This window comes from Protopterus annectens, chromosome 10.part0 (assembly GCF_019279795.1).
Source record: "Protopterus annectens isolate FY-2018-M chromosome 10.part0, PAN1.0, whole genome shotgun sequence".
Classification (NCBI taxonomy): Eukaryota; Metazoa; Chordata; order Ceratodontiformes; family Protopteridae; genus Protopterus; species Protopterus annectens.
The window spans coordinates 433,139,143-433,163,585 of record NC_056744.1 but is presented as its reverse complement, the minus strand read 5'-3'; the positions used below and the strand labels follow the sequence as shown (position 1 = coordinate 433,163,585).

Here is a 24,443-nt window from a genome sequence, read left to right as displayed (position 1 = left end):
TGGCAAAAGGGCAAGAGTAGTAGATAGAGCCTGTAAGAAGGGTACAGGGGGTAGGAAAAATAGGTGCAGCACAGAGGAATGTATCCGTCTGAGACAGAGAAGACAGCTGCAGTGGCACACATTGCAGGGATGAATAGGCAGTTGTAGAGGTGAGGAAATAAAGTAGATAGGAGCTTTTGGAAGGACAGAGGAAGGTGGATTGGTGACTGCATAAAATAAAAAAACAACTCTATTAAGCACCAACTTAACTTCTACAGACTGGGCACAATATTCATTCAGACACACCCTAATCATGGTTGAATTACCTCCAGAAAAAAATAAGTACACAATGCAACCTCTCCCTTCATGAAAAAGAAACAATAGAGGACTAAAATGCAGTAATGGTGTCATACCTGAGAAAACAAGAAAAAGAACTAGCACATAATTTAAAACTTTTTCGGACTGCACTCATTCCACTTACAGGAAATATTACAGACTCCCCAATGTTGTCTTTGCTTCAATCTAGGAAGCCAGAATGTTGTCAATAATCACAGGCATTTCCCAGCAGAAACAATTCAAGATATAATCAATAACTTTCCCCGACCCAACTGACCAAACCTTTACAGACATACTTCAGGCCTCCTAGACCACCCCTCCCAACTCTAAACACATTTAGAGAGGTTGTCTTTAGGCCCATTTTTTTGTTTCAGACAAACCACCAAAACTGAAATCAGAAAACCGACATTTAATATAAACTCTAAAAGCAATTCAGATTTCTCAAATCTGCACCCAAATTTCTCAAAATGGCAGCCACACATTTGCTAGCCATCCACAACACATATATTCAAACTCTCACTTTACACTGGAATATTAACCACATTATTCAAGCATACAGTTGTTATCCCTCTGACGAAAAGCCCTCACCCAGGGAACCAAAACACCAAAGACCAATAGCAAATTTATTTGAAAAACCTACCTATGAGCAAATAATTTGAACACATTCACATGTATGGGCTACTCAGTGACCAGCAGCATGGATTCCACAAATTTGTCCACACACACACACACACACACACACACACACACACACACACACACACACGCGCACACACACACACGCACACACACACACGCACACACACACACACACACACACACACACACACACACACACACACACACGCACACACACGTATACATAAATAGATATATCTGTATTTGCCTTTATAAATATTCAGACATATATACTTATATATACAACAATATGAATGAATCTAAATTAACAGGCGGACTCTTCATAAATTTGACCCTACCCTTTCAGATAGTCAATCACATACATGCAAATGACAAAAATGGCAAATGTTGGTGAGCTGTAACAGAGCAGAACTACCTTGGATTATCCTAATCCCACGTCTCTTTTTCTCAAAACATAATGACAACATTGCCAGTAAAATCCTTGGACAACTTAAACCACACCACAAACGTTTTCATCTTCTCACACCCACTGCTCATCTTTCCATACCTACGAACGTACAAATTCAAAACTATAACATGATCTCCCACTAACTACTTTCCACTACAGGGAACACCACACAAACAAAATTCAAACAGCAATAAATACAATTTGCAGATTTGCTTTACTTTCAAATCAACTAGTCCATCACTTCTGCCAGCTTGTACAATGAAAAAAAACATTAGAACTGCAGAAGAAGAGCAAATCTCAAACATCACTTTTCTCCTTTAAACTTCGTTGTTGCAGGGGCAACCTCCCACCCCCTGAACCTATGTATACTAATTCTGGGAATACCATACCTCGGAAAAAAAGGAATATTCCAGAAAATTACTATCTCAGACTTAGTATATGCAAGTCCATTTTTTTGGCCATTCAATCTCAGTGTGTTTCACTCTAATGGGTAACAACATTTCAAACTGTTACCGTTAAATAGTTAATCTTTAATGAAAGGGCAACCCTGCTACTCTCCACACAGATATGCAAAATTATTAAGTTAGGATATAACTCTCCATTAAGAACAAAACTACAAATCAGGCAAACTACACACTGAGATGTACCTAAAAGAGAACCTTACCCTCATCAGGCCAAAATTCAAAGCAACAATAGGTGAAAGGGCATTCTCAAAGCTGGAACCAGCAATTTGGAACCAGCATCCATCAGATGTCAGGCAAGAATGTATCACAGAAGCATTTAAAAGAAAACTAATAGGATACTTGAATATTGACTCTTTGATTATATGTCAAGCAGAATAGGTCATTTTTTTAGTCATGTGCTGTTTCTCCAGTTATTATGTACACAAAACTTCATGCCAGCTTAAAACAAAAGTAATGTAACATCTAAGTGATATTAGATTCATAGGTAAAGTCATTCTTTATAATAAACATACTTTGATGCATCCTGGTGCTAATTTTAATTATGCAGGCATTTATAAGCTTAAGCCATTTACATTAAACAAAGCAGGTTGTCAAAAAATGCTTACTACCAAGGAAGGCTTTATTCCAACCAGGTCAAAAGGAATTTTTATAAATAGAATTTTTATAAATATTTTGAAGTGTCACCATACCTCTCAAACTCTTAGAGCATGAAATCTAGACAAAGCCATAAATAAAAGTGGGACAAAGGCCCACAAATAGGGACAACTTTTAAATATTCCTCTTACAAACTTAGAAAGTTAATAGAATGATAGATTTTTGCATTAGCATGCATTTTCTGAAGGGCATGAAGTCTGAAACTCAAATGCCTGTCATTATTTTCTAAATTTAATCTTTAGTGATTTGCCACTAATTTGCCAGAAAACCATAATTTTATGAAAAAGAACCAAAAATATGAGGCAAACATCTGGACATTCTGCAAAAATCTGTACAGTTGAGAGGTATGAGTGTCACTGTTTGTATGAACATCACAAATTAAAAATGTATTTATCAACTATTATCAGATTTTGTTTGCAATTTAATGTTGTTTCCATTGGAGCTGATATTGTCCTATGTATTTTATTTTTTTGATTTATTTGTATTGAGCAAAAAGTTCTTCAATTATATACATAAAAGTACTTGATATATATTACTTTTAAATAATTAAGTATGCACTAATTCAAAATATAATTATGACTGTATATGAATGCTCATAAAAAAGCTGTTTCTTCAGAATAATGTTAAGCCCTTATTGAAGAAGGTACTGTATCACACTGGAAGTGGTTTATATATAGTATTTTTGTTGTGGCATCTCTGTAAATTGAACTTTTTGACTGATTACTTGGAGATGGTGGTGCTGGTATTGAGTTTGTTTTGGCTAACACAGAGACTAAGAGAGCAACCACAATTACAGAAAATAAGGCATCAGAGAAACTCCACCATCTTCTGGAAAGTGACCCAACAGATGGTACAAATAAGCCATACGAGGTTGTGAAAGAATGCTAGAAAGATAAATAAGATAGATGGCAGATGCCATTCATAAGAGATGCCAGCAGTAATCTGTTCACAATTTTAGAGGACATCAAAGTCAGATGAAAGGAGTTCTTGAAACTTCTGAATGAAGAACACCGCACAGAAGCTAAGTCTAGAGAGGAAAATGAGCACTCTTTAGAAGTTAAACAAAGTGCACTGATTAAAATTACATCAGGGAAAGCAGCAGTCTCAGATGAAATCACAGCAGATATGATCATTAGACCAGAAATACATACATACATACATAGAACTATTTCAGGCACTGGCATTAATGCCCTTCTAGCTTGCCAGTATACCAAAACACTTGTTCCCATAATGTGTACAGGCTGTTCTTAAAAATATCTAAACTAGTACTTGCTTTAATGTAATTTGGTAGTCTGTTCCATGCATTAGCTGCTCTTTCAGAGAACCATCTAGTACACTTCACATTCCTATAGAACCTTCTACACAGGTTGTCTGATGATTCTCTAGTCATTTTTGATAACTCCAAACATTCCCATTGGTAGTTGTCTCTAAATGCCCTGTATACCTGAATAAGATCTCCTCTTAAATATCTATAAGGCACTGTACAAGTTCAGATATTTTAGTCTTTCATAATAACATTTTCACATCCATGGATGGTCTTGGTATATTTCTGCTGTACTCTTTCCAGTTTACTCATGCTTGTTTTCTTAAAGGGTTTCCATATTGTTATTCCATACTCAAGTTTGGGTCTAATGTAACTAACAAACAATGACTTCATTGTTTTTGATTTCCTAGACTTTATAAATCTTTTTATACAACTTATAGTTCTATAACTGCCATTAACAAATTGGTGGATATGATTAGAAAAACTCATAGCTGAATCTACCCATATACCCAGCCCCTTAAATGAGTCTACAGTTTCAATCACTGTGTGCTGTATTAAATATTCACCTTTCAATTTATGACTCCCAAATCTCATATGTTTAGGCTTTGATGTATTTATCAACATATTATTCTCCTGTGCCCAAATGCTCAATTTAGTTAAGTTATTTTGCAGACATATCATATCTGTAACACGTGTAATCAGTTTATCTAATTTCAGGTTGTCTGCATATAGACTGTAGAACACCTCAGATGAAAAACTTAGGTCTGAAAGATACAATCTAAACAAGTGGGGGCCTAGGGCAGATCCCTGTGGGACACCCTGACTGTAACAAAGGATTTCACCTGTCCAGTTACTGTATGATACTTGCCATGTTATATTTGTAAGCCATGCAGCTATCTATCTTATCAAGAGTACATTAATACCTAGTTGTACTAATTTATTGATTAGTGTTCTGTGTAGAACCCTGTCAAATGCTGAAGTTAAATCTGTATAAATTATATCACAGCACAATTTTTCATTCATAGCTGTTATTATATTGTTATAGGGCATCATGTTACAGGTGGTAATAGATCTATTTTCAACATATGCATGCTGATGTATAGTTTCTAGTTTCAACCTATCCAGTTCTGGCAATATCTTATCCAATATTGCGTTCTACATTATTCTTCCACAACCTGAAAGTAGACTTAAAGGTCTGTATGAGTCTGGGTTTGTCCTACTCCCCTTTCCCTTAAAAACAGATTTAATAAGCGCATGTTCCAATCTTGAGGAACCTCCCCATATTTATATGATCTAGTGAATGATAGATATATAATGGTACCGTAAGTTCTTGCTGAAGTGTTCTCAGGTCATTGTTACTAATTCTCTCTCCTCCCTGTGCTTTGTTTGGATCCAGTTTGTGCAGTTCTTTTTCAATATAATCTAAACTGATTCCAGTATCGGGGGTTACCTGGATATCACTAGGACAACTTATCACCCCTTTTGTGGAGCCAAACTGTTTTGCATAAGATTTTATAAATATATCTATAATCTGTTGTGTCTGAGAATAAATTTTAAAATCTGCATATAGTTTATCAATTTGTAAGTCTTTACTCCTTCCACATCTTATGTATCAATAAAAAAGATTTCCTATTATGTTCAATATTTTTATATAAATTTTCTTCAAGTTTTTCTTGATCTTGTCTCACACAATGCTTAATCTGTTTATTCAGCTTATTTATTTCAGTTTTCAAAGTTGTAGTTTAACATCTCTTCCATTTCTTATATTTTTTGTCTCTCACCTTAATCAGATATCTTGTTCTTATGGAAATATATCCCCCTGATGTTGTATGCCTAGATCCTGATGTTAAACATTTTTTTTTGCACTCAGTTTCTCTTTCAAAACTTTCCACATTCCATCTGCAGTTTTTCCACTGAACACCTCACTCTAGTTAGTTTTACATAGTGACTGTCTTGCTTCCATATAATCTGTAATTAACCTTCTGTGCATTGGTTTAAATTTCAGTTTGGCAGAATTATCTAGCAACAAATTAACCTTTATAACTCCATGATCACTGCACATCAACAGAGGTAAAACTTGACTTAAACAGTAATTTCTTTAGGAAGACAAACATGTCTAGTATGTTCCATCCCCTGGTAAGTTTTTTTACAATCTGAAGTTGTTCCTGAATATACTTTGTGAATAATTTCCTTACTAACGTATTCCAGCCTGTTTTTGGAAAATTTAAGTCCCCAGCTAATATTATTCTTCCCTCCTGTATTTCATGCAAGAAATGTATGAATTCCTCTAGACTTTGGTTGTCTATGCACTCCAACAATTGTTATATGTTTTAGGGTTGTCTTTACTGTCACAGTTACACAGTCTATAGTATTGCTGTTATCACTAAACATGTAATAATCACAGGTCTCATAATTATCATTAATCCCTGTCATAACACCTCCACCTGATTTTTTGTTAGAATGTCTGTTACAGTAAAAACATTTATACCCTGACAGAACTGGTTTCCAGTCATTGTTCTTTAACCATGTTTCACAAACAACAACATCAATGTTGTGTGAACGTAGCACATTTTCCAATAAAAAACATTATTATTAATGCTCCTAGCATTAACAACCATCAGAGATGCATCAAATGTTGCTATCTGTGAACTGTTAAATTTTTGACCTGGCAAAAATCCTGCCTAGTGTTGGTCAAATATTGCAAAATATCTGCTGTAAAAATTCTCTTCCCTGATCTGGAGAAATGCACGCCATCCTGTCTGAACACGTGCCCAAAAGTAAGCTTGGATACTGTACACAGTTCCATTTTTTAAAACAGGACATGTTTTCCATGTAGGTCTTTTCTTTCGGATTTTTCTGGTTAGGGGTTGCCACAGCGGAACTCCGGTCTGTTAATTATTGGCAGTGGATTTTTATAGTGCCGAGTTGCCAGCCAATGCCCCACCTTCAAAGAAGCCACACCCATTCACGCCCACACCTACCTGCATGTCTTTAACATTAGTCGACTGCGGGGAGGAGAAATATTATCATTCAGAGTGACCTGGATATCCTTTCTAAAGGAGATTTGTGAAAAATACGTCCTAACACCAGTACAAGCCATACTATCTAAAAGGGCTGTCAGTTCCCTACTAACAGTCAAAGAATCCTTGCAGATGACATTATTTGTACCGACATGAATACAACATTTACATTAAGGCATTCCAAGGCTTGTCTCACATCTTCTATTTTTGCTCCTGGCAAGCATAACACTATTCGATGTTCATTATCTGCTCTGCAGATATAAGTATCAGTTCCAGTAATAACTGAATCTCCAATTACAAGAATATCTTTTCTGGCCAGCTGTGAAAAATCTTCAGCTTCTAATACAGTTATTTCTGCTCTATCAGTTGTTATGAAGGATAGATCCTCATCACTATTACTCTTATTAATTCCATTGTTTTCATTGCGTATTAAATTCCTGTCCCGCTGGCATTGTACATCCACAGCTTGAGCCATGTAGTCAACATCTGTCTTTCTCTTCTTTTTTCTTGCAGTAATGTTCTTCAATCCTTCCACGTTCAGTTTTGATGTCTTCCTTTTCACCTGCCCCTTGTCTCTTTTTCCTATCTTCTCTTTTGGAAAAATGATGCATTTTTCTGTAGACTGAACTTTTTGTGACAGAAAAATATTACCATTCCCTGTAACCTGTGTGTTACGTAACAAAGCAGTGTCCTTTTTAGTATGTATTCTCTTTCCTTTACAGACATTAATCAGTTTCTTTTTCTTCCTTGTTATTTGTTGAGAACTTCTTCCTTTCTTCCTTTTTGGTTTCCTTCTAAACAAACTGGATCCCAAGATTTCTGAATACTTGCATCCAGAATTGCAAAGTTGTCAGGGGCATTGTCTTGAATCATAGGGGTTGAATGATCTTTGCAAACAATAGATGCATCATTTCCTAAATGTGTTCTATTTATTCTATGCATAACATTATTTAGTTCATCAGTCCAGTCGTTAATATATGAAACAACAGTTCTCCAAGCTATGCCAGTTGCACAAGTGCAATCATCAGCATTAAGTCTAGATTTACTTCTAACAATGGTAAGCAAATCATTCAACTTTTGACACAAGGAACACCGATCACCAGTGTTATCAGCTGTTACCTTTAAATATGCATAGCATTTATACACTGCACAAGATATGTGTGCATTAGCAAATCGTTAATTGCATACTCATTTAAGGAATCCATATTCAGCTTCAAACAAATAAAATATTGTAAAAGAAAAGAATAATCAAAATCAGTATCCACAGAATTCACAGAGAACTTAAATCAAGTTCTATGACAAAAAAAAAAATCACACAAACAATATACAACTAAATACTAAAGTAAGCACAGTAAAGTTGTTCTAACTGTACAACTTCTGCAAGCAGATAAAAGCTGTAATTCCTTTGCATTACGTGCGAAGATGCACAGTAGCTTCTGCTCACCATTGCTCACAGTCATACTTTGTTTTAACAATTAAGATTAATAAATCACAAACCAATTTGCTTAGATATGCTCAGGATTTTCCTCTCTGCAGTCTGTGTGAATTTATACCAGTCTAGGCCTGTTGGGGCTGCTAGAGTTTGCCTGTCTAATACCTATCCCTTTCGAACAACCAACGGTGAAATTAAAGGTAAAATAACAAAATATGAATCAAAGTAAATCTTGTTAACAACCTATCCCTTCCTACCTACAAACAGTGAAAAACAGTGATAACAAATAAAATATAAATTGAAATAAAACTTCTCTTACCAGTCAACTTCACAGAAAATCACAAACCAAGGTAGGCCTGTTTAGAAATGACTGATGAGGGTCTTCATCATAGTATGGGGAGAGAGGCATATCCCAGAAAAAGTGTGGAATAAGCATTATACTACCAGTGTGCAACAGCAAAAGGACATTCACAGAATGATAAGTGAATATGCCTAACACTCAAAAGTAATATGGAAGATAAGCAGTTCAGATTCAGATCAGAATGCAGCACAACCAACCCGATGTTTGTAATGAGACAGATAGTAGAAAAGAAACTTAAGTAAAGGAAGATGTCCAACTGGGCATTCCTAAATGTGTTGGAAATATATAACAAGGTCCCAAGAAAGGTTATTCAGGCAGGTCTGTGATGGTAAGAAGTGAAAAAAACATTCATAAAATTAAACATGTACAAGGAGACAGTGGCACAAGTATGAACAGTACTTGGACTCATAGAAAGGTTCCCAATGGAAGTGCATGTGTGTCAGGGCTCAGCACTGAGCCCTCTCCTGTTCATAGTGGTGATAAGCTATTTCAGGTCATAGGTAACAGAAAAACAAAGCAGCTGCATGTAGGTAGCACAACACTACAAGAAGACTTTGAACAGGCATTTCAGTAAGTTACAGGGACTGGAATGTAAAGCTGAAGGCACATGGAATAAAACTGTGTGTAAACAAAAGAGTGGTCATGGCAGCAAATGGGAGAAATCAGAAGAAGTTAAAAACTGAGACAGAAAAAAATAGTGGAATAGGTTAATATCATCAAGTATTTGTGAGGGGTGAAGGAGGAAAAAGGAAGTCTGAATGAAAAGGATAAAGCTAGAACCAGAAACACTACAGCCAAGTGCTAAAAGGTGTCGGGGTAGAGTGTGACACAAAAATGCCAGAAAAGCTGAAAAGTAAGGTGGAGAAACACTGGCGTGACCAGTGTTTCAATATGGCATAGTGACCTGGGCAATAAAGAAAATCATCTGAAGAATCTTGAGGTGATCGAGATAAAGTGCCTCAGATACATATCAAAAGGTCAAGTCATATTGATTTAGTTACATGTAAGAACTGTTACAGCAAATTTAGGAGAGGCAGAAGATGGCAAGAGTAGATGAGGCCGCACACCCAAAAGATGAATGGACTGAGTGAGAGAAGAAGGCATGAGTGTTGCAGAAGGCAAGAGGGTGGCACTGAATTTTGAGACATGCTGACTGGTGACATGACATCCTGACTCATGTAAAAATTAGATAAAGGAGGTGAAAGGATGATGATGATGATGATGATTGACATAATACTGTTTTAGTATATATCTATGAACCTATGAGTGAGACCTGAATAACTGATGAGAAAAGATGGGGGAGAGACGAAGGAACATTTTGGAAAGGCTGACAAAGTGAACAGAAAGGTGGCAGATGACGCTCAGTGCAGACAAATGCAAAATACAGCATTTAAGGTGCCAGTGATACTCATATACATTAGCAGTTGCAGGAGTAGAAAAGAGTCGTATCACATCACTGTATACAAGGAGGCACAAGTGCAACGATAAAGAAGACAAGTAGAAGTCACTTTAAATTACTTGCTTTGTACTTGTATGCATGATGTGCCATGGTGTTCATACAGAAATATTCTAGTAAACAGATTAACAAGGGGCATATCCACACTGGAAACTAAGGACCTAGAACAACCTATAAACATATCTAAGCATTCCAGCATGAAGGTCAACAACTGAAAATGAAAACAGGTCTGCAGCAAAACTTGCCATCATTACTTTGTCACAGACGATCTAGTTGTTACGTAAGAAATTAAGCATTAAGCACTGTATTTCGTCTGCTCCATGGAGAGGACTGTTCTAAGCCTGTGCCCTTCTACAGCACCACAAGTAAAGGACCCTGAAAAAAACATGATCTTCAGTTTTTAAGTCCTGATACTTTTTGATTTATTGACATAAGTATAAACATCCACAGATGTTTTTGCTAAGGTTGTGGTTTGAATAAAATCTCTGAGAGCTATAAATAAGGACTAAGGGTGACATAGAGCCCATGATTTTAGTCAGAGTATCCCCATAGTCTTCCCAGAACTTTTTGACTATATGGAAATTCCACTATACCAGGAAGTGAAAAGCCTCCTTGGTGCTTCCAGATTTTCCACACACCCACACACAAACATGCTCAGCCTCAGGGAACAGTTACGAACTCTGACTGGTGTGAAATGGTGTCTGTGCAGGATGCACTACTGTGGTGATACTTAAATGTGTTGTTAAAGCAGCATCACCAAACTTTAGAATATGTAGGGACCACATGCTTACATCCACTGATCTCCAATGAAAGCTTACAACAGCTCAATATTCCATGCCTGGCAAGTGAACAAAACATAGCTGATATACAGACTCCATCTAAACCCAGAATAACTAACTAACTTAATAAATAAATAACTCAATAAATAAAAATCATTAAAAAGGAAAAATGTGTTTTTAGGGGGTACATCCCCTGCACCTCTACATCTCTTTGACTTACACTACAATAGAAGAAAGAGAAAAACTCTGGAAGTGTACCGCCAGCTTGCACAGTCCAATACACCGTGATAAAGTAAATTGTAATATTACTTATAAAACTATAAGAAAATAAATGCCAGTGACATAAAAGTAATAAACTTTCCTTATTATCAAAATTATAAGTGGTAGACTGTTCTAGAGATCATTAGATCAGCTGTGATTAGATCACCTTTTTAGATGACTTGTGGTTAGATAAACTGATAGTTAGACCACTTGAATGGAATGCCTTGCCTTATGATGTTCATGGAATCGGTATCTTTCTAAAACCCCAGAGGGTAACCAGCTGGAGGCTTTGCCTGAAAGCTTATATTGTTCTAGACATAGTTTGAACAATCAAAGCACTTTGGAGGCTCTACAGTCCTACTTCACCCTTCTGAATTGATAACTGAGGTACAGGCCCTAGACACACACACAAACACACACACACACACACACACACACACACACACACATAGGTTCATAGGTTCATAGGTTGGTACTAGGCTATCAGCCCTAGGGCCTATACAAGCCTAGCCATAACAATTCCCTGGCTATTTCTTCCCACACTATTTACTTCCCTGGACCCCTGTCTAGCAGGGCGACTGACATAATCCCCGGGGTGAATTTCCTTTCTCCCATCCAATCGTCAAGGTTCCTTTTGAAGAGGACCAAAGAGGCACTCTGCTTGACATGTATGGGCAATCTATTCCAGAGTCTGAGGAGTCTCTAGGTCAGGAACCTATCCCTCCAGCATGTTTTGTTTATTGTGATGACAAGGTTTAGATCCCTGGAGTGTGTGGCTCTGAGGGATTGGGATTTCTTTAAGTGTAGCATGTCCAACAGCTCTGGGTTTGACATGGCCTTGTATGTTAAGCAAAGATCGCTTCTGAGTAGATGATATGTGACAGAGTATAGCTGGAGTTTTTTAAGGCGGTCAGCGTAGGGCATCTGCTTTAGGCCTGTGATTCTTTTAGTGAGGTATTTCTGTGGCCTTTCCAGTTGTTGCAGATGTCTTGAGAGGTACATACCAAACGGGGCATTGTATTCTATGATGGGTCTAATGAGGGATGAGTACAGTGAGACAATGACCTCCTTTTTTCTGGATGAAAAGCCCTTAGTGATGAGGTGTGCCACATAGATGGATTTCCTGACTGTGTGGCGATGTGGTTATCGAAGGTGAGACCACTGTCCACCTGTGTCCCTAAGTCTCTTATCAAACTTTCTGTGTTTAGTGTACTGCCACCTATATGGTAATTCATGGATACATGTTTTTTCCCAAAGGGGATAACTATACATTTCTTGGCATTGAGCTTGAGCCCATGGCTCTGGCACCAAGCATCTGTTTCTGTAAGGCCCTTTTGTAGAGTATCCACATCATTTGGGGATTCAATAATGGCTTCCCATACACACACACACACACAGTCTGATATATCCTTCTTTCAGGAAAACCACAAATTATCAATTAATTTTTAAAGTTCGTCCACTGTTACCCTACTAAGAGAAGTGAATGGTTCTCAAGCCCATGCTTTACCCATCTGTCTCTGAATTTCCATGAAGTAGACTGAAACAATAAGAACTTCTCTATCTTGCTGATTCCTGATCATGCTGCCTGGAACTATCTCAGTGTTGATGTGCGCTCTCAGTGAATTTTCCAGGGCTTCCATCCATGGCATACTCTCTTTCATGGCACCTCAGAGGGAAGTAAATCTAGGTTAGACAAAAAAGAAAACCAGAGGAAGAATTCTTTATATTTTGGATTTACTACCCCGACGTTTTACAACCCCAAATGCCTCTCTCTCTCTCTCTCTCTATATATATATATATATATATATATAGCTATATGTGGATTCATATCACTTCACTGAAAGACCATTTCACTGACACCGATTTCACTGAGACCAAATAATCTAACGTTCATTTCACCTAAAACTCATTTCACCAAGAAGTAGTACTCTAAGGAAAGTCAAAGGTATATGTCCTTTTCCCCACTGTAGTGTGATCCTGGTGTTAGAATAAATAGTTGGGGGGTGGAGGGCACAGCTCCCCACCAAGTTGGGTTTTACCAAATAATGTAAAACAAAACCAGACAACAGAAAAACAAATTATTGAGGGGCTACATACCACACATCCCTCAATGTGGGGGGGCTGTGCTCCCCAGACACCCCCTAACTATATATACTAACACCAGGATCGCACTACAGTGGGGAAAAGGACATATACCTTTGACTTGCCTTAGAGTACTACGTGTCAGTGAAATGAGTTTTAGGTGAAATGAGTTTTAGGTGAAATGAACTTTAAGTGATTTGGTCTCAGTGAAATGGTTGTCAGTGAAATGGTCTTTCAGTGAAGTGATACGAATCATATATATATATATATATATATATATATATATATATATATATATAGGTTTACTATCACATGTTCATTCGTCTTTTAGACGAACGATGTGCAAAAACCACTTGGCAGAACCGGTAGGGCAATCACCACAATGTCAAAGCTGACAAGAGTGAATGGCCACTGTTGTCAGCTCCAACATTGTGGTGCAGATCGCACTATAGTGGGGATGGGGAAATGTACCCTTACCCTCACTGTAGTGCGATCTCGGAGTTTGTATATATAAGTAGGGGGGTGTGGGGGGGTGCAGTCCCCCACATGGGGGTGCATGGGGGCTTGCCCTCCTGCAAAAACCTGTTGTAGTATGTTCAGTTGGTAGGAGCATTTCAGTGTAGTCGACATTTTCAACATTCGACTGCACTGAAATGCTCGGTTTGACATTTACACTGTTCGAATATTTGGTTCAGACATCTGTACATTCGAACAGTGTTATGTCGAACATGTGATAGTAAACCATAAATATATATATATATATATATATATATATATATATATATATATATATATACACACACACACACACACACACACACACACACACACACACACACACACACACACACACACACACACACACACACACACACACACACACACACATATACATATTCTAACACATAGTCCTGTAGTTTACAGATGATCCCATCACCAGGGCTAGAAGATCAGGGGCAGGTGACAGATACGCTTTGGTAAGATTTAGTCAAGGTTTTGCATAGACAATTCACTTGTAAGTATAATACATCATAGTTATGCTTGACATGTTGCAACTCTGTGGGCTTAATCATAAAATCAAAGTATCTCTGCTTATTATTCACATTTAGAATGGGAGATTCCCAACAACAGGCACATTACTTTACATTTGCTTGATGGCAGACGGAGACAATAAACCTGCATAATTTGCTCTTTTAAGCACATTAACATTCCAACTCCCCTCCATCCCTGCCTTCACCTGTCTTATGCTTTACTGAGTGCTTCTGTAAAATGCCTCTTCATCACCATAACAATTTCTGTGAAAAGAAAATGTGCATATTCAGGGAGAAACTTGTCCCTGCAATTCTGGCGATGCTCCCCTCTTTCTCCTTTTCCTTTCCATTCAGAATGACCCTTTCACATCTCCTTGACAGGATATTGTACACCAATAACAAGTTTCTCCATCTCTTCTGGGCTCGGGTAATGGTCCTTTCCTTTCAGACAATGGAACTTCCTAGTCAATTTCCTCTAGATTCTTTCTACCAGCCTGATGTCATTTCTTTTATATTCATTTATTTATTTATTTAACATTTGTTTACCAGGAAAGTCTGACTTGGAACGAAGCCAATTTTCAGCAAAGGCCCAGAGAGAAGTGCTCCAAATGCATGTCTTTGTAACGTGGGAGGAAACCAGAGTGTCCAGAGAAAACCCACACAAATACAGGGAGGACATGCGGACTCCACACAGAATCCATTCCAGCCAAGAATCAAACCAGAGAACCTCTTGCTGTGAGGCAACAACACTACCGCTGCACCATTGCGCCATTTATATGACCTCCAGAACTACACACAGAACTCTAGATGGGGCTGATCAAGGCCATGAATAATGAAGTAATTTATGGAATCTATTTCCATGAGGATACTCCTTTTGCTGTCACTGTGCTCTTCGTGGTCTAATTCTGCTATGATCAACACTACCAGATCATTTTCCTTCTGTTGTTATCAGCTTCACTTGTCCCAGTTGGTACTTCACACCAGGGCTGTGGTGTCCAAATGCAGTACTTTGCATTTGTTTAGAATGAACCACATCTGTCAGTTTTTCTATCGACTTGTTCATCCTTTCCAAATCCTTTGTTGCACACTTTTCCCATCCTCTACTGCTGCAAATTATCAGCAAACAGACTGATCCTGCTCTGTATTACCTCACTTATGTGTGAGACAAGTACAATAAATAGTACTATACCAAAGACAGACCTATGTATTTCTCCTCTAGTCACTTCCGTGAATCCTGACATTGTCCTTCTCATAACACTCTATCATACCATTCAAATCTGCATCTCACCAGTTGTTCATTATTCGTACTACCTCCAATCTCTTCAGTTCTTATATCAGTTTCCTGTGTGATACTGGGTCAGTGGCCTTGCTGAAGTTCAGATGACTATGTCTGTGAGTACTCTCCTGTTAAGTTCAGCTTTCACAAAATTAGATCAGTGTGATTGAAAGCTGCTATTTGCCATGAACCTACATTGATTTCTGCCCTGGTGATGCCTGTCCTCAGAATTATCACCACCACTTTCCCTATCTCTGCTGTTAAGCTAACAGTCCCATAGTTTCCTGTATATTTTCTGCTCCCCCTTATACAAAGTTACAACAATCACTGTCCTCCAGTCCTGTGACACCTTCATACTAGCCAGTGATCTGCTGAAGATCTTCATCAAGGGATTTCATCTGATGAAGTTCTGTTACACAGACTAAAGGAACAAAAGTGCTTATCTTAACCTTAATATTGTGTTTAGCGGTGTTTTTAAGGTGATTTCCCTAGTAGTTTGGATCTGTTGTGTTTATCATCAGGGGAATTGCCAACACATTGGTCAGATTTCTAAGGACTCTAGGAGGAAGCCTTTCTGGTCCTTCCACTGTATCCTCTCTAGAGCAGCCAGCTACCTCTGAGTCTCCTTACTTTCCCTTCAGCCGTTTGTTCACTTTTCTCCAAATTTTTTATTTATCACTGGAAGCTCCTCAAAGAACATGGAAAAGTTGCCTTTCAACCTCTGAGACCTAGACCTAGGTGTCTACTGGAAAAGATACTCACAGAATCTCAGAAATCTCTTCAGCATCCAACTTCATCACCAAGCATTTTCTACATCACAACCAGTCTGTCATTCTGCATAACTGTGTCTGTAACCCAGTAGTTTGCTCATCTGCTCTCTGCTACCCCGATATCAAACTCACACCCAAGCCAAAACTTAGGAATCATTGCACATCACTTTACATTTCACTTTTGTTTGTAAATCTTTTATTTTTGCGCTGGAGAGGTTTCACATCAGAACAGGTTCTGACGAAATGTTCCATTTATTGGCCTATTTATATTTGCGCATTATGGTGAAGACATTTTCCCAGGGCCAGCACTTCATACTACCTAATAAAATACATTTGAGGCTTTAAATGTGTCAAAAATTCCATCGCTGTTGTATGCATCATATCTCACAAGGTCTGATTTTTAAGTATCATGAGGTATATTTATCATGTGACTGGGTCCAAACTGATCATGACCCAGTTTGTAAAGCTTCAATGTGTAGTCTACAATCAATATTGTAATTTCCCCTGATCTGATAAGCAATTTGATCCATCCACCCCACCACCCACCCACCCACCCAACCTCCTTGTAGAACTATCTAAATAAATTAAACTCTATTTAGATGCACTGTTCTCCAGACATCTACCGCCACCATTAGGGTTTGCTACCTGGTCCTCATGTGGGCTGTGGCTTTCAGGTTAATATCCTTGGATCTTTGAGATCTATCTAATTTCTCATTTTAGAGTAGTACTGAAACCTCCCCATACTATTACAATATTACCTGGTTGTCTTTTTTTCTGGCAATAACAGAAAATAACCTGTTAAGATGGAGTGAAGGGATTGTACACTAGCTATAATTCATTTCACTTTATTATCACCCCAGGTGGTAATCTTTCATCAAACTGGGCACCAATGAATCACAGCTGCTACATATTTTTAATCATAACACAGTTTGGGGCTGTAATGGAATCACCATGTATTTTAACTTGTTAAGGATTCTTCTAGATTAATTTCATTTTTGTAAACAGGTTTTCCATCCCAGGCTCTCTCCCAGCCTTTCCTCCACTTTGTTCTCTTTAATGGGAGTCCCCGGACCACAGGACATTCCATGTAAAACAGATATTAGGAGCACATTCCAAATGGACATTTTGATTATGTACCAATTTCATTACTAGACTGTGGTGGTGGTGCTGCGGTAGCATTGTCGCCTCACAGTAAGACGTTATCCTGTTCGATTCTCAGCTAGAGCATCTTCTGTGTGGAGACATGCGTGAATGGGCGTACCTTCGTTGAAGGTTGTGCGTCAGAGTTGGCAACTCGGCACGTAAAAATCTACTGCCAATCATTAGTGGACCGGAGTTCCGCTGTGGCGACCCCTAACCAGGAAAAGCTGAAAGACAAAAACAACAACCAATTTCATTACTAGAGCCGCGGTGGTACAGCGGTTGCGTTGTTGCCTCACAGCAAGAGGTTCTCCCATTCGATTCTCAGCTAGTGTGCGGGGAGTGCCTTCTGTGTGGAGTCTGCATGTCCTTCCCACGGTTGAGTGGCCTCTGAAAGACATGCGTGAATGGGCGTGCCTTCGGTGAAGGTTGGGCGTCGGGCTGGCAACTCTGCACCATAAAAATCTACTGCCAATCATTAGCGGACCGGAGTTCCGCTGTGGCGACCCCTTACCGGGAAAATCCGAAAAGACAAACTACAGACAAACCAATTTCATTACTAGAGTTCAAAAACCTTTGGACACCAACATTTTGCCTGTTATATATTCCCTGTATTTACTTACTCTCATAGTAAATCACTTTGTAATTCAAAGTAAGAGCATGAAGTGAAAACATTCTGTTCAGCTCCTTTCCTTAAAAATCTACCTAGATACTATTTTAGTCTACTTAAAGTGTCTTCCAATTATTTTTTAAAGTTTGTACAGCCTTCCTGGATGGCAGTTGGCTCTGGGGTTTCCACAGAGTCAGCCTGTCTGATGAAGAACTTAGCATTCAAAAACATTCCGATTAAATAAAGCGTCTTTCGTTGATGAGCACATGCTGAGATTTGTTTTTATTTTTCAATGTTTTTCCTAAGTTAGTTCATAGTGCATTTTTTCTTTATTTTGTGAGGCTATTGTTGTCAAATCAGCACATTACACCATGGCAGCAAAAACTGAAAATACTTGTTTTGTTTATATAAGGCTTATTCTTTATCTGGTAGAATTTTGGGGCAACAAAAACTGATTAAAAATTGTTTGTTTGTTTGTTTTGTATAATATTTCCTTTATATTTTGTGGAATTAATTGCGTGAATCTGCCCTGTTTTAGAAGAATATGGAAGAAAGTATGTAGTTTAAAGAGTTAACAGTAAATTGTGATTAGAGTGGCATAAACTGCAGCTAGTAGAGTAATGTCTTGTCAAATATTGGTCGTTTTGTGTTCAGATATATTTCAAAGAGGGAGGTGGATATAGAATGAAGTAAAAATACTGACCGCAACCAAAAGGGGATATTTAACTAATTTGTGCATATGTTATAGGAGATGTTTTTGGAGTATATAGAAACAAGGAAGGTATCTTTTTTTTTAAGATTAGCAAAATATTAATATAAGGGTAATATGCAGAGCTGTAGTAACTAGAGGGGGATTAAATTGATCAGTCACAAAATGAAGTTATGGGGAAGAGTAGTGGAAGCTAGGTTAAGAAGGGAGGTGATGATTAGTTATCAGCAGTATGGTTTCATGCCAGGAAAGAGCATTACAGATGTGATGTTTACTCTGAGAGTGTTGATGGAGAAGTACAGAGAAGGTCAGAAGGAGTTGCATTGTGTCTTTGTGGATTTAGAGAAAGCATATGACAGGGTGCCTAGAGAGGAGTTGTGGTACTGTATGAGGAAGTCGAGAGTGTCAGAGAAGTATGTAAGAGTGGTACAGGATATGTACGAGGGTAGTGTGACTGCGGTGAGGTCTGCGGTGGGAGTGATGGATGTGTTTAAGGTGGAGGTGGGATTACTTCAAGGATCAGCTCTGAGCCCTTTCTTATTTGCAATGGTGATAGACAGGTTGACAAACGAAATCAGACAGTAGTCCCTGTGGAGTATGATATTTGCAGATGACATTGTGATCTGTAGTGAGAGTAGGGAACAGGTGGAGGAGACCCTGGAGAGGTGGAGATATGCTCTAGAGAGAAGTGGAATGAAGGTCAGCAGGACTAAAACAGAATATATGTGTGTGAATGTGAGGGAGGATAGAGGAATGGTGAGGATGCAGGGAGTAGAGGTGGCGAAAGTGGATGAGTTTAAATACTTGGGATCAACAGTTCAGAGTAATAGTGAGTGTGGAAGAGAGGTGAAGAAGAGAGTACAGGCTGGATGGAGTGGGTGGAGAGGAGTGTCAGGAGTGATTTATGACAGACGAGTACCAGTAAGAGTGAAAGGGAAGGTCTACAAGAGGGTAGTAAGACCAGCTATGTTATATGGGTTGGAGACAGTGGCATTGACAAAAAGGCAGGAGTTAGAGCTGGATGTGGCAGAGTTAAAGATGTTAAGATTTGCACTTGGTGTGATGAGGGTGGAGAGGATTAGGAATCAGTATATTAGAGGGTCATCTCAGGTTTGATGGTGTGGAGACAAAGTCAGAGAGGTCAGATTACGTTGGTTTGGACATACTGAGGAGAGATGCTGAGTATATTGGGAAAAAGATGCTAAGGATGAAGCTGCCAGGTAACAGAAAAAGAGGGAGGCCTAAGATAAGGTTTATGGATGTGGTAAGAGAGGACATACAGGTGGTTGGTGTGACAGAGCAAGATGCAGAGGACAGGAAGAAATGGAAACAGTTGATCTGCTGTGGCGACCCCTAACGGGAACAGATGAAAAAAGAAGAAGAAGAAGAAGCAAAATATTAACAAAACCACAGGTATAAAAGCTATGCAGCTGCTTGTGAAGTATACTGAATCTGATAGTGTTCTGTGAGATTATGTAAAATAATTGGTGTGTAGATTATCTTAATGCTAGGAAGCATCTGAGCCTGAAAATGGTCCATTGAGATCAGTGTTCTACGCCGGTTAGACACGCAAGTAAAGAAATAAAGATAAGTAAATAAATAAATAAATAGCATTTTGAAGTTTAAAAAAGTGAGAATTTCTGAGGATATGAAGAAGGACCAGGAAAAGTTAACACAGAATAGGAGGAGGGCTTTAAAAATGGTCACATTTTTAATTGTAAGATGGACACTATCAAGAAAACAAATGATAGTAAGGAGAATAAAAATAAAAATAATGTGACTGACAAGAAGATAAATGGCAGTGCAGACAACACAAGTAATAAGGTAAAATGCCATACCTCACTCAATTTACTGATGTAATTAGGGAGGATGCAAAACAGTCAAGTATCTATTGCAGAGCAAATTGTACATAGTGTTTATATTAGCTTTTTTTTTTTTTTTTTTTACTAAAACTTCCTTATTTACCCAAAAAGTAAATAATGCAAGAAGGATAGGATCATATTTTGATATAATGTATAATAGTGGTGATACCTCTTAAAAAAAGTTACAAGGAAAAGGAAAAAAATGTGTGTACCCCAAATATCAAAGAAGGTCGGTTAACAGAATGGGTTTTAAATTTCTCAGAATATCAATTGACTCAGGATGAAATAAATGTTTCCAACAAAGGCCAAAACCAGATATCAGAACTATTATTTTGGATTTTATAATCTACATTAGAAATATAAATTTACTAAGATGGCAAAGTGAAACGACAGGGGATATGAGTAATAGTGACAGTAATACTAAAAAGTGGGATCGCTAGGACATTTGTCTTCCTTCCACTCAGTCATCTCACTGTTATTTCTTGCCATTTATGGAGAAGATGAAAGAAGACTTAAAGACTTAATATGCATAAATGTTATGATAATTTAACAAGAGGTGAGGGAATGGCTATGGATAGATTCTGTATCGACAATAATATAACTATCAAGCCAGCTAATAAGGGGCGGAAAGCAGTAGTAATGGATACAGATTATAAGAAAGTGATGAGTGACATGCTGTCTGGCTCAAATCCATGCACCCATCCACAACCTTTTCTTCCCATTTTTACACATGAGGTAGTGGTGTCACTTCAACAGTAACAATCATCTAGAGCCAAGATAACTCAAACACATGTGATAAAATAGGAAATGGAAACTGGGGTTTAATAAAGGAAGTATATAATGAAATTCTGTTGGAATGTTTGATAACGGGATTACTATCAGAAGAAATATATGATTATTTGATGCATTAAAATCCTCACATACATATGTGTGTGTGTGTGTGTGTGTGTGTGTGTGTGTGTGTGTGTGTGTGTGTGTGTGTGTGTGTGTGTGTGTGTGTGTGTGTGTGTACAAAAAGAATTTAATACAGCCACTGAGATCAATCATAACAAGAATATGTTATATAGTAAAAGCTACATTGTTTTTTTGGGGCTGTATTTTAATACTATTGCTTAAGAAAACCTATGGCTATTTCAAATAGACAGTGGACTATTTATAGTAGCTGAGAAAAGTAAAGACTGAAGTCAGTGATATCTTTATTACATTGGATATAAATCCCGTCTATGCTACTATATGACAGGTGTGGAGTGGTTGCTACAAAACTATATTAATTATGATCAGAGTTTTATAAATTTTGTGTTATGCTGTTTGATGTTATTTTGTGCAGTAATGTTTTTGAATATGATGATTGGATTAGCTTGCAGCAAAGAGACACAGCTATGGATTAAGCTGCAACTTCAGCCTATGGGTGCAATTATTTAGTGTCTAAGGAAGCTAACATATCTGAGTTGCATAGATATCAGAAGAAAGGTATTCATTTTTTTTTGTTTGTTTTATTGATGATGGGCTAGTTATTGCTGACACAGATTTGTTGTTAGTTACTATGCTAGTACAGATATTAAAGAATCCTTATAACTCCCAGGAAGTTATCTACTTGATAGCAACAGAATAATATTTTGGATGTAGATATGTAGAAGAACAATGATAGTACTATTACCAGTTGTTTATATAACAAGCTGTAGGTGTCAGTAAGCTTTTATTATTTAAGAGCTGTCACCCACATTAGATTAACATTGCAAGGATAAGAGTGGTCCACAGTACAAGTGAGGATAGGTTGATGGAAGAAAACATGTCAGCAGACTGTTATAGAATTTTACAGGGGAACTAAATAAAGTAAAATAAGAGATGAAAAATGTGGTCATGGGTCCAATTTTAAGGGAAGGCTATGACCATAATTCAAGACAAACACTAAATGATTGAGATAAAAACACTTGTGAATGATAAAGATCATGTACAATGGTAGTACTTACCGTTGTAGCATCTTGCAAAGTTGCTGTACTCACAAAACTAAAGACTCAGATAGAATACCTTTAGTTTTAATGGTTTCCCTCAAAATCAGGGGTATCCCATGGAGGTTGATGAATGTAATTTCATCACACTTAACATAGTAATGATGTGAAGTTGGGGGTGCCAATGTGGATTTCCTATAAGAAGAAAAAAAAGTGCAAAACCAGGAATAGCCTTTCTAATATAATTAATATTTAATGACTGCACAAAACTGTGCAGCTGCATTCATTAGATATTTTTGTCTGAGTGCTCATTTTTCCATATAGCATTTTCTGATGTTCTTAATCATGAGAAGCATATGAGCTCAGGAAAAAAAGACATACCAGTTTCCCTACCACACCCATTTCCCTAAGGTTATTGGAGATAGAAGGTGGATGGCAACTAAGTGCAGATGCCTTTACTGCTTTTAGTATCAATAAGAAAGATTATATAAACAAGAGATTGAGAAGAAAAGCTGGAGTTTAAATAAATAAATTAGTAATGTTATGCAGTTTTTAATTATTTAGTGTAGTAGTGTATACAATGATATGTACTTATTTTAAGTTGAAAGACCTCAGTTTTGAAGGAGCTAGGATTGTTTTGACTTTTATCTGTGGTTTGTGTGAGCATTTCTAGATATATATATATATATATATATATATATATATATATATATATATATATATATAGGTTTACTATCATAAGTTTGAAGTTCAAAATGTAAAGATATCATAACAGCGGTTCACATGAGCAATGTGCAGAATATTAATTAGGTCAAAATGTCACAAAAGACAGCAAAAGATTTCGAACCTGAAACATTTTTAAGCAATGCAGTAAATCCTCCACTTAACTATTCCTTCCAGTTATCTGTCACCTTTTAAGCAGTGCTGACATAACAGTTCAGTACTCCATGGCAATCTAATCATGGTTTTGCAGGGGGGCTTGCCCCCCTGCACCCCCCACACCCAATGCAGCTTCTATATTCCAACTACAAGTTTGCACTACAGTGTGGATAAGGGTAAATTTCCCATTCTGGGCTGTACCATGATATGTAGTCGTAACATCGACCACTTCTAAGTGAATGCACAGTAGCAATGGATGCTCGCAGACATGATACACACACAAACATACACACACATACACACATACACATACACACACACACACACACATATATATATATATATATATATATATATATATATATATATATATATATGTATAGAGAGAGAGAGAGATTTTAAATATATTAAACGTATATGTGGTTGTTTTAAATGTTTTTTTTCCATTGGGTTCACAGAGTCATGTATCTTTAGGCATATGATTTTAAAGTAAGTGGAAGTGATATGACACTTTAAGAGTTAATGCAGAACTTGGTGTCTGAAAATGTTAAAATAGTTTTCATAACTTTGCATCAACTACCATGGCAGCTTTATTGTTGTACATTACTGATAGATCACCAAGGAGTGTCCTCAAGAATAGCAATAAAGCTGTCATACTAAGTGAAGTGAGGCTGCTTATGTTTTTTTTATTTTTAAACACAGAGAGAATCCCTTTTTTCATTTGCTCAGGCATCCTTAAACCCATTTATTTACTTTGACTCCTTCAAGCAATGCTTTTAGGGTTTCTAAAAACCTCTGAAATCATGACTTCTTAATTCAGCTGTCTCAGTCTTTCTTATTTTATTGACCCCCACATCCCTAACAGTTCACTTGAAGTGCTAGACTACATTTTTACTTCTTTCCTTTTGTTTTGCATCCTTACTTTAACCCAACTCACTCAGATTCTTAACATTGAATTAACTTCTGTTCCAGCTTTCTCCATTTCCACTTTACTGGAAAAAAAAAATTCTAAGCTTGCTTCCCCCCTTTCCTATGGCAGGTC

At 37.5% G+C, this 24,443-nt stretch overlaps 1 protein-coding gene across 4 annotated transcripts in view; it reads left to right on the top strand.

The window, feature by feature from the left end:
* Window positions 1–24,443, top strand: part of TIE1 (tyrosine kinase with immunoglobulin like and EGF like domains 1) — a 521,980-nt gene that overhangs the window by 136,041 nt on the left and 361,496 nt on the right. The window lies entirely within an intron of this gene.